The sequence below is a fragment of the Herpailurus yagouaroundi genome, unplaced genomic scaffold (assembly GCF_014898765.1).
Source record: "Herpailurus yagouaroundi ecotype Mexico unplaced genomic scaffold, PumYag 67556, whole genome shotgun sequence".
NCBI lineage: Eukaryota > Metazoa > Chordata > Mammalia > Carnivora > Felidae > Herpailurus > Herpailurus yagouaroundi.
Window position 1 is genome coordinate 1,185,483 of NW_024420362.1, and position 12,264 is coordinate 1,197,746.

A 12,264-nucleotide genomic window follows, 5' to 3' on the forward strand; every position below is an offset into this window, starting at 1 on the left:
TGGCTTCCCAGGAGAATTCTACCAGACATTCATTCATTCATTCATTTATTTACTTTCTATTTTTTTAAGAGACATTCATTCATTCATTCATTCAGTTTCTATTTTTTAAGAGACAAGTGATCTTTTGAGTTTTCTCCTTCAAATTATTAAAGCAACAAATAACTTGTTTGATTTTTTAAATATTAAATCCCCCTTATATTCCTAGGATTAGGTCAATTTGTTCACAGTGCACATGATTTTTAGGTATTTGTGTATTTGGCTCACTCATATGTGTTGGGCTTCTGGGTGGACTTCTGGAGGCCCATGAGTGAAGAGTAATGAAGGATATTGACCTGTAGTTTTCTGTCTTACATTGTCCAAGTTGTTCTGATGTTAAGACTATGTTGGTCCTATAAAAGTAATTGGAAAACATACCCTCTTTTACTAGTCTGCGGATGAATTGGTTTAAGAATGGATTCATTGCTTCTCAAAATGTTTGGTAGAATTTTCCAGTGAAGTAATTTGGAACCATTTTCTTTATGGGAAAGTTTTAAATGCTGATGCAATTCTTTAGTAATATTGGACTGGTAAGAGTTCCTATTTCTTATTGTGTTAGTTTTGATAAGATGCCCTTTTCTAGAATTTTTTCAGCTTTCACACGGGTATAACATTGTTTATAATATTTTCTTATGATTTCTTTTCTTTTCAGGAGTAGAATTTAGTGATTCATCATACATATAACATCCAGTTCTCATCCCAACAAGTGTCCTCCTTAATGTCCTTCTCCCATTTTAGCCCATCCCCCCCCAACACTCTGCCAAAAACGCTCATGTTGATTTCTGTGTTTAAGAGTCTCTTATGATTTGTCTCTCTCTCTGTTTTTATATTAGTTTTGTTTCCATTCCCTTATGTTCATCTGTTTTGTTTCTTAAATTACATTTATGAGTGAAATCATATGATGTTTGTCCTTTTCTGACTAACTTATTTCACTTAGCACAATACCCTCCAGTTCCATCTATGTTGTTGCAAATGGCAAGATTTCACTTGTTTGATCACAGAGTAATATTCCATTGCATATATATACCACATCTACTTTACCATTCACCAGTCAATAGATATTTGTGTTCTTTTCACACTTTGGCTATTGTCGATAATGCTGCTATAAACATTGGGGTGCATGTGCCCCTTCTCCATCTCTTTACTTTCAGTCTGCATGTGTCTTTAGGTCTAAAATGAAGTCTCCTATAGGCAGCATATAGATGGCTCTTGTCTTCTTATCCATTTTGAAACTCTATGTCTTTTGATTGGAGCATATATTCCTTTGACATTTAGAGGGAGCACTGAAAGAAATGAATGTAGTTCCATTGTGCTGCCTGTAGAGTTAGTGTTTCTGGTGATGTTTTCTGGTCTTTCCTAGTCTTTGTTGCTTTTGGTCTTTTTTGTTTTGTTTTGTCTTTTATCCACTGAAAGAGTCACCCTTAAAATTTCTTACAGGGCTGGTTTAGAAGTCACAACCTTCTTTAGTTTTTGTTCGTCTGGGAAAATCTTTATCTCTCTTTCTATTTTGAATGACAGCCTTGCTGGATTAAGAATTCCCAGCTGCATATTTCCGATTCAGCACATTGAATATATCCTGTCACTCCTTTCTGGCCTGCCAAGTTTCTGTGGATAGGTCTACTGTGAATCTGATCTGTCGTCCTTTATAGGTTAAGGGATTTTTTTCCCTTGCTGGGTTCATATTCTTTCTTTGTCTGTGTATATTGTGAATTTGACTATGATATGCCTTGGTGATGGCTGGTTTTGGTGAATCTAATGGGAGTTCTCTGTGTTTCTTGGATTTTGATATCTGTGTCCTTTCCCAGGTTAGGAAAGTTTTCCTCTATAATTTGCTCACATAAATCTTCTGTCCCTTTTTTTTCTCTCTTCATCTTCTGGGATTCCTATGATTCAGATGTTGTTCCTTTTTAATAAGTCACTGAGTTCTCTGAATCTTGCATCACGCTGTTTTGCCTGTTTCCCTGCTTTTTTATCTGCCTCATTTTTCTCCATAATTTTGTATTCTATACCTCTGATTTTCTCCTCTGATTTGTCTATCCTTGCTGTTGTGGCACCCTCCAGAGTTTTCTCTCAGATGGGGTTGTGTTTCAAAATCCCACACTTCAGACACCCCTGAAGCTTGGATCTGCACTGACTTTCTGGGGGAGGGTCTCTCTGAGCAATGGCCGGATGCTGGCTTGCCCCATAAAATATTAACGTCATTGTGCAGTGTCAGAGGCTCAGAGATTAAGACAAATCACAACATAGCTGACACCAGGTTTTGCCATAATCTGGCATCGTTGTCCCAATAACAGCAAGCATGGCTGCTCTCTGTGGTCTCTTGGGAACTTTGCCTTTGGGGAGGCTGTATGGCCTCTACCAAATGCACTCCAAGCAGTGGAACTGCATATGGACCCCTCAGTCCCCACTGCCTGCTTCTGGGAATTGTCTCTACTTCCTTACCAGACCACCACCAGGCATTGAGCTCCATAACTTCAGATTCTCTGCTTCATGGTTTAAAGAATCCCGGTGGTATTGAAACCCTCTCTTTCTTTCTAGTCAATGGTTTGGCAAACATATTTCTTGTTCGGTCTCCTGCAAGTGTTTTCACTCTTTTTTTTCTCTCTAGACACTTTCAGGGGAGTGTTTTTCTTGCATAATTCCAATTTGCTGCACTGCCCCCCTTTCTCTCCCTCTCTCAGTTCTCTCTCCACAAAAACACCTCCCTACTGTCTGCAGCTTTTCTCTCCCCCACTTCACCTCTCTGCACCCCATCCTTGCTGAGTTCTGTGGCTCAAGTTATGAAGATTGTTGTGTTAATCCTCAGATCAATTTTCTACATGTCCAAAATGACTGCTGCTGATCTAACTGCATTTTGGGGATTAGACAAGCTCAGGGCCTCCATGCTGCTCTGCCCTCTTAGCTCTTCCCTCTTTACCAGACATTTAATGAAGAGTTAATACCTACTCTCTCAAAATTCCAAAAAAATAAAAATAGAAGTAAAACTTCCAAACTCATTCTAAAAGGAGAGCATTGCCTTGATTCCAAAACAAAGATCCCTCTAAAAAGGAGAATTACAGGAGCACCTGTTTGGCTAAGTCAGTTAAGCATCTGAACAGCTCAGGTCATGGTCTCATGATTCGTGTGTTTGAGCCCTGTGTTGGGCTCTGTGCTGAAAACTCAAAGCCTGGAGCCTGCTTCAGATTCTGTGTCTCCCTCTCTGCTCCTCCCCCGCTGGCTCTCTCTCTCTCTGTCTCTCTCTCAAAAAAAAAAAGCACATTAAAAAGGAGAATTACAAGCCAATATCCCTGCTGAACATGGATACCAAAATTCTCAACAAGACAGTAGCAAATAGAATCCAACAGTATATTAAAAAAAATTATTAACCACTACCAAGTGGGATTTATTAATAGGCTGCATGGGTGGTTCAATATTCACAAATAAATCAACATGGCACACCACATTAATAAAAGAAAGGATAAGAACCATATAATCTTCTCAATAGATACAGAAAAAGTATTGCCAAATAAGCATCCTTTCTCATTAAAGACACTCAACAGAGGGGTGCCTGGGTGGCTCATTTGGTTTAGCATCCAATTCTTGGTTTCATCTCAGGTCATGATCTCATGGTTCACGAGTTTGAGTCCTGCATCAGGCTCTGCACTGACCGTGGGAAGCCTCCCTGGGATTCTCTCTCTCTCTGACCCCCAACTCTTTCCCTCAAAAAACAAATAAAAAAACATTTAAAAGACACTCAACAAAGTAAGGATGGGGGAACATACGTCAACATCATAAAGGCCATATATGAAAGACCCACAGCTGATATCATCTTCAATGGGGAAAAACTGACAGCTTTTCCTCTATGGTCAGAAACAAGACAGGGATGGCCACTCTCACCACTGTTATTTAAGATAGAATTGGAAGTCCTAACCTCAGCAATCACACAACAACAAAAAAAATAAAAGTCATCCAAATCAGCAAGAAAGAAGTTCACACTTTCACTATTTGTAGATGACAGGATACTCTATGCAGAAAACTCAAAAGAATCCCTCAAAATTACTAGGACTAATACATGAATTCAACAAAGTCTCATTATAAAATCAAAGTACAGAAACACATTGCATTTCTATAGACTAATAATGAAGCATCAGAAAGAGAAATCAAGGAATCAATCCCATTTATAATGCACTAAAAACCATAAGCTACTTAGGAATAAACCTAACCAAAGAAGTAAAATACCTGTACTCTAAGAACTGTAGAACACTTATGAAAGAAATTTAAAATGACACAAAGAAATGGAAAAATATGGATTAGAACAAATATTATTAAAATGTCTATACTACCCAAAGCAATCTACATATTTTATGGAATCCCTATCAAAATAGCGCCACCACTTTTCACAGAGGTAAAACAAACAATTCGAAAATCTGTATGTACCACACAAGACCTCAAATAGCCAAAGCAATATTAAGAAAGAAAAGCAAAGCTGGAGAGATCACAATTCTAGACTTCAAGTTATATTGCAAAGCTGTAGTCATTAAGACAGTATGGTATTGGCACAAAAACAGACAAATAGATCAGTGGGACATAATAGAAAAACTGAGAAATGGACCCATAAGTATATGGTCAGGTAATCTTTGACAAAACAGGAGAGAATATCCAGTGGACAAAAGGCAGTATCCTTCACAAATTGTGTTGGGAAAAAATGGACAGCAACATGCAGAAGAATGAAACTGGACCACCTTCTTACACCATACACAAAAATAAATACAATATGAATGAAAGACCTAAACAAGAGATAGGAAACCATCAAAATCTTAGAGAAAACAGGAAGCAACTTCTTTGACCTCAGTGAGCAACTTCTTCCTAGATTCCTCACCAGGGGTAAGGGAAGCAAAAGCAAAAATGAACTATTAGCACTTCATCAAGATAAAGAGCTTCCACATAGTGAAAGAAACAATCAACAAAAGTATAAAGAAACCTAAAGAATGTGAGAATATATTTGCAAATGACATATATGTGAAAGGGTTAATATTCAAAATACAGAAAGAACTTATTATCAAACTAAATACCCCAAAAATAAATAATACAGTGAAAGAATTGGCAGAAAACATGAACTGACATTTTTCTGAGGATGACACCCAGATTGCTAATGATACATGAAAGATGTACAACATTTCTCATCATCAGGGAAATACAAATCAAAACCACGATGAGATGCCACCTCACACCTATCAGAATAGCTAAAATTAGCAACACATGAAACAAAGATGTTTGGTGAATATGTGAAGACAGGGGAGCACTCTTACACTGTTGGTGGGATGCAAACTGGTGTAGCCACTCTGGAAAACAGTATGGAGTTTCCTCAAAAAATTAAAAATAAATCTACCCTAGTCCCAGCAATTGCACTACTAGGTATTTCCACAAAGGGTACAAAAATACTGATTCAAAGGAGCACATGTTCTGTGATGTTTCTAGCAGCATTACCAACAATAGCCAAATTATGGAATGAGCCCAAATGTCCATCAACAGCTAAATGGATAATGACAATATTGCTCATATATCAAAAATAATAAAATCTTATCATTTGCAATGATGTGGATGGAGCTAGTGAGTATGATGCTAAGTGAAATAAGTCAGAGAAAGACAAATACCATATGATTCCACACATATGTGGAGTTTAGGAAACAAAACAGATGAACATAAGGGAAGGAGGAAAAAATGTAAGGGAGGCAAAACATAAGAGACTCTTAACTATAGAGAACAAATTGGGGGTTGATGGAAGGAGGTGGGGGGGTGATCGGGTATATGGGTGATGGGTATTAAGGCAGGCACTTGTGATGAATACTGGAAATTATATGTAAGTGATGAATCACTAAATTCTATACCTGAAACCAATTTTACCATACATGGTAACTAATTAGAATTTAAATAAAAACTCAAAATAAAAAAAAAGATTATATAATTATCTATACCATCTAAATAAAAATGAAAATGGAAAATAAACCTAAAAAATTAAAAATCACCGCCTCCGAAAGGGGGATCCCACCCGCCCTCTCTCCCTCTCTTTCTCTCTCTCTCTCTCTCTCTCTCTCTCTCTCTCTCTCTCTGTGTGTGTGTGTGTGTGTGTGTGTGTGTGTTAAATTCCAAACCTTATGAGATATCAGTAGCTGGCCTGAGACATTCTCAAATTCCTGAAGAACTGCATCAATGTTTAGAGCCAATATCCCCTATTTAGTAACCTGTTTCACTCTCCTTTGTGCAAACTCTGATTTGGACATCACAGATTGAGGGTAGGAAGGGGGGAATAATACAAGAATTGTTGCTGTTGCTTCGAATATAAATGATGATATATGTACATAATGTGGCCACAGTGTAAATAAAATTATTCACTCTTTTTTACAGTGAGCATGTTTAACTTCTTATTAAAAGACACTTTAATAATAAGAACCTCTTCCATTTAAGTTTCAAAACAAAACTGTGTGTTTTTTCCCTTTATGCCTCTCAAAGAGGAAGCAGATACAGCTGTGTGAGAACTGTTGCCAACATTGGCAAAATTTAAAGCTGACAGCTTTACAAAAAACATATTCTTAGTATATTAAGCTTGTACATGGGAATAAACGTGTGCACGCACGCACAAACACACACACACACACACACACACACACAAACACGCAAACTCCTTCTAATGAAAATAGGGTGCTATTTATCTATCTTGTCCCCAGCCCAAGAGAAAACTAATTGGTATTAGCTCAGAGGGTCTATATAACTCCACAATGATTTTCAGATCTGTTTGCTTGTGCTTAGAGTAGACTCATTAGCTTCATTCCATTCTACCGTCATATGGTATTTTTTAAATTTTATCTCTCCAATTATTTATGTGTGTACATGATATAAGGAACTATATGGCAAAATTTGAGCAATAATAGATGTGGTATTGCTTGTAAGGAACATAAGACCTAGAGAGGAGATGAAACAACTACAATACTCACTATATTTTACCGCTTGTTTTTATTTAAATGCATAGGTGGTATTCCTTAAGAACAGGGTCACTCCTCTTAATCCCCAGTAAAAGATCAACATCATGTGAAGTCTTTTTAATGATCCTTGAGCACCTGGACACTATTTGTTGCCATCCACTTTCCCAAAGCCCAGATATTTGGTCAGTTCAGTATTTAGAATGTTGAAAATGAAAATAGTAGAAGAATTTTCCAATGCTGTATCTCTGATTCTGAACCAACTGCTACCTAGTATGAATCTGCAAACACTTAATCTAAAATAAATAGAGTTTTAAAAAGCAAAACAAACAAAAAATAAAAATAACAAGAATTTGATGGGTGTGTGTCACCCTAACAGACTGCATTATCTACAAGAACAAAGATCTGGGGCACCTGAGTGGCTCAGTCGGTTAAGTGTCTTACTCTGGATTTAGGCTCAGATCATGATCTCACAGTTCATGAGTTAGAGCCCCATGTCAGGCTCTGCATTGACAGTGAGGAGCCTGCTTGGGATTTTCTCTCTCCCTCTCTCTTGGTCCCTCCCCTGCTCACACTCTCTGTCTCCAAAACTAAATAAACATATATATGAGCTCATACATATGAGCCAATATGTCTGTCTTGTTCATCACAATATTCCTGCACCCATCACAATGCTTCTAACATAATTTTAATCAATATATATTTTTTTTAATATTGAAGTAAATGATGTAAATCATCTCTAAGACAAACATTTCTCCCTGTAGCATCATCTTAGTTATCCCCAGGCAAAACCCTCTTTCAACCAAATTAGTGGGTAGATACAATAAATATGCTATATTTGGTAGTTGTTGTCATCCTTTTGGGGGGCAAAAGAGATGACTAAATGAGCTATACAAATATCCCAAATCCATGATTCCATGATGCAATGAAATATGAAAATTTTCAGCTTGCCATCAAAGATTCAGGTAGTTTTATTAAATGTTTTAATGTCTATTTATTTATTTTGAGAAAGAGAGAGAGAGAGGAATGAGCAGGTGTGGGGCAGAGGGAGAGGTGGAGAGAGAAAGAATCCCAAGCAGGCTCTGTGCTGTCACCACGGAGCCTTACATGAAACTTGAATCCACAAACTGTGAGATCATGACCTGAGCTGAAACTGAGAGTTGGAAGCTCAACGGACTGAGCCACCCAGGTGCTCCAAGGATTCAGGTAGTTTTAAAGGTAGAAAATATGAATGAAATTGAAAAATTATATAATATTCACCCCAAAAGTAGAATTCATTGCCAAGGACCTACCTTTCAAATAGGCATAATAAATTGTACAATTTTGCAGCAGTTTACATGAGGAGTTCATACAAGGGAGATAGTATCTCCAAAGAAAAACATAAAGGATGATAGTTCAACTTGAAACCCAGAAGGTAGGAATCCTGAAGAAATGGTGTTTCATTGACCTACTGAGTGTGTTTTAGGTTTGTATTCATGACCATGGAGATCACCAATTACTAGTGTTCTAAGTGTAATATTATCTTCTTGAAGGAGAGAAAGGGCTTAAGAAATACCTCCCCATTCCACAGGCAATTAAGGAGAATGAAAGCTCATGGGCAGCATGGAGTTAAAAGTAGAAGTGTCAGTGAACAAAATGTTATTTTATTGACCATTTTAGGGATAGGGTTCATTTTAGAAAAAAATTTGGAGAAAATATTCGAAAGGAGGTTTTCCGATCTTATTTTAAAAAGCCTTATACTGAAACTATACAAAGAGAAAATGCCTTTAAAATATTGTGTGCTTGAATCTGATGTCCTATGCTTTGTGCATAGAACAAAGCAAGAAAAGCACTTGGAAAAGAATCTCAGTAATTATCATGAGAAAATAATAGAGAAGCTATTTGGGAGCCATAGTTTCAGCCTCAGCTGTCTTATGCCAATGGAGAGAGTATGGGTGAGAAATGAAAGCATCTTGAAATTCTCACACAAAGAGGTTAAATAGATTTGAATAAGTGTCTCTGAGACTTTATGGCATGGTATTCAGTGAAAAATTGTAATTAAAAATAATAATCTGTTCAAAAACAGATTTACCAGGACAAAGAGCATAAGATGTTGCAAAAATACTGAGTGGCAAAAAAAAAAAAAAAAAAAAAAAAAAAAAAAAAAAAAAAAAAAAAATCCATGAATCCAAAGGCAGAAGAATGGTGAGGACAAACAACAAAATAATATAAAAGGGGGAATGCCATACAACCTGTTTGGAAACAGGGAGGTTATGGATGATACATTGTGATATTTATCACACAATTGGCACATTGAAAAAAAATTAAAGGAGACTACAATTTCAAAAAATATGCCTGAAGTCTCAGTGTTCTGAAAGCAAAGCATATGATAAATCTTTGACTCTCTTAACAACGGACCTCATATGCACTTAAAGAAGCAATGGAGAAAAAAAAGTTTCGCTGGAATCAGGAATGTCAAGAACATGCATTGCTCACATGTTAAGTATTTGATTTCAGCAAAATATTTAATAAAAATGCTCTATGAGTGTTTTGTGGATAAGTTGCTAAAATGTGAATATGGATTGTACTATCCAAATGGTTTCTAAGAGCACTGAGCAAGACACTAACTCAAGAGTGTTATATTGATTCAAGGTGGCATTTATTTCTGGAGGCAGGACAGTTACCTTTAAGCAGTGTAAACAGTCAGAAGCCATATGAGCTTCAGAAACACTTTAAATGCATAGGCAAATAAATTCCTTTATTCCTAGAAAACAAAACATTAAGTGACGTGGTGACTATTTCAGCTAGGTATGCCTCTCTAAAAATAGACTTCAAACTACTAACTCAAAGAAAAGCAGTATAAAGTGTAGGCAATCAAATCCATCAGCAAAAAGCAAACAAGGATGTCAGATATAGAGAGATTTTTAAGGATGGAGCTTCCCTTCACAAATTCTTATTGGTCAAACAACTTTGAAGCCAAGCAACTAGCCTAACTCCTCAAGGGATCTAGGGTGTCCTCATCCTTTATGTGGTCATTTACAAATTATGAACTTCTTCCTGACTAAATATAAAGATAATTCTGGAACTGCTTACATTAGCTACCAACGGGATACTAACTGTGGAGCAAATAAGGAGAGCTTCAAGTGAATTTATCAAAATAATTGTGGGAGAATACTTTCATTTAAAAAATAAATTGGTATAAATTCATAACTGGAATAAATTGGAATAAAATCATAACTCTTTTGCAAGTGCTTCTGCATATGCTCTATCTTTGTTCCCTTTAACAATTCAGTTAAAATTAAGTGATTACCCCATGTATGGAAAAGTTCTGATCTACTCTTCCATTCAATTCTTAGCATAATGAGAAATGATGCAGAAATTGCTACTTTTAGACAGAAATTATCTCTCTTAACTTTATTGAATTTTATCCACCCTCTGCAACTAAATAATACAGAAAACTGAGAAGACAGGTGGACTTGTCAAATTATAACTAAGAGCATCTCTCTTTTAGGACAAAGAAATACTAAAAATTAAAATGGAAAGAAACAAGAATTGGAAGTTATAAACACCTAACAGGATTTGTCTGTTATAATAAAACTCAGTATGTTTTGTTTTAAACACAAATGTTTATCTTTTATTATTTTTTAAAGATTTTTAAGTAATCTCTACATCCAACATGGGACTCGAACTTATAATCCCAAGAGCAAGAGTCACATGCTCTACCAACTAAGCCAGTCAGGTACCCCATGAAACCCAAATATTTCTCGATCCTCAAATACTTCTTTACAAGAACCTAAAAAGAAATATAAAGAAATACTTGCATAACTGTGCTTCAAAACTGTTCAAAATAGACTCTTTAAGACCCCGATAAGATATGCATTATCACAATTGGTGCATGCATGTCCATGTTAAAAGGAAAATAAATTGTAAGGGTCCCTGATACCAAGACACAAAACTGGAAGTAAGCATTTCTAAAAACACTTTTACAAGTAGAAGAGTTCAAAACTTCAATTTTTCCCTTAATATTTTCAATGAGGAGTCCATACTGTTGTGCCGAAACTTTCTTTTTTCAGAATAATTCCATCTTGTTTGAATTTCCTTTCTTTTTTTCAGATTCCCTAACTATATTTCCTTCATATATTTTTTACACAATAAGTAACAAACAAACAAAAGTGTATTTCCAATATGGATTAAACTTCCCATAACTTGATATTTAAGCTCTCTAAAAATAAAAAAAATCAAATCTTTAAAAATAATAAATAAACCCAGATGCCAAATATTCAGAACAAAAAGATGTCGAAAATCAAAATTAATGAAAACCAAAGTAGATTATAACATTACTCATATTTAAAATGCTTTATAAGAGCGATAGGAAGATGGCGGCATAGGAGGACGCTGGGCTCACCACGCGTCCTGCTGATCACTTAGATTCCACCTACACCTGCCTAAATAACCCAGAAAACCGCCAGAGGATTAGCAGAACAAAGTCACCGCAGCCAAGCGCAGACTAGAGGCCCACAGAAGAGGGTAGGAAGGGAGGCGAGGCGGTGCGCGCTCCACGGACTGGCGGGAGGGAGCCGGGGCGGAGGGGCGGCTCGCCGGCCAAGCAGAGCCCCCGAGTCTGGCTGGCAAAAAGCGGAGGGGCCTGACGGACTGTGTTCCGACAGCAAGCGCGACTTAGCGGCTGGGAGGTCATAAGTTAACAGCTCTGCTCAGAAAGCGGGAAGGCTGGAGGACAAAGGGAAGGAGAGCTGCTGAGCCACCGGACGACAGAGCTCAGTTTGGTGGGGAACAAAGGCGCTCACCAGCGCCACCTTCCCCGCCCATCCCCCAGCCAAAATCCCAAAGAGAACCAGTTCCTGCCAGGGAACTTGCTCCCTCCTCGCAAACACCCAACTCTGCGCTTCTGCGGAGCCAAACCTCCTGCAGCGGATCTGACTCCCTCCTGCTGCCACAGGGCCCCTCCTGAAGTGGATCACCTAAGGAGAAGCAAGCTAAGCCTGCCCCTCCTGCCCCTGTGCACCTTGCCTACCAACCCCAGCTAAGACGCCAGATCCCCAGCATCACAAGCCTGGCAGTGTGCAAGTAGCCCAGACAGGCCACCCCACCCCACAGTGAATCCCGCCCCTAGGAGAGGGGAAGAGAAGGCATGCACCAGTCTGACTGTGGCCCCAGTGGTGGGCTGGGGGCAGACATCAGGTCGGACTGCGGCTCCGCCCACCAACTCCAGTTATACACCACAGCACAGGGGAAGTGCCCTGCAGGTCCTCACCACGCCAGGGACTATCCAAAA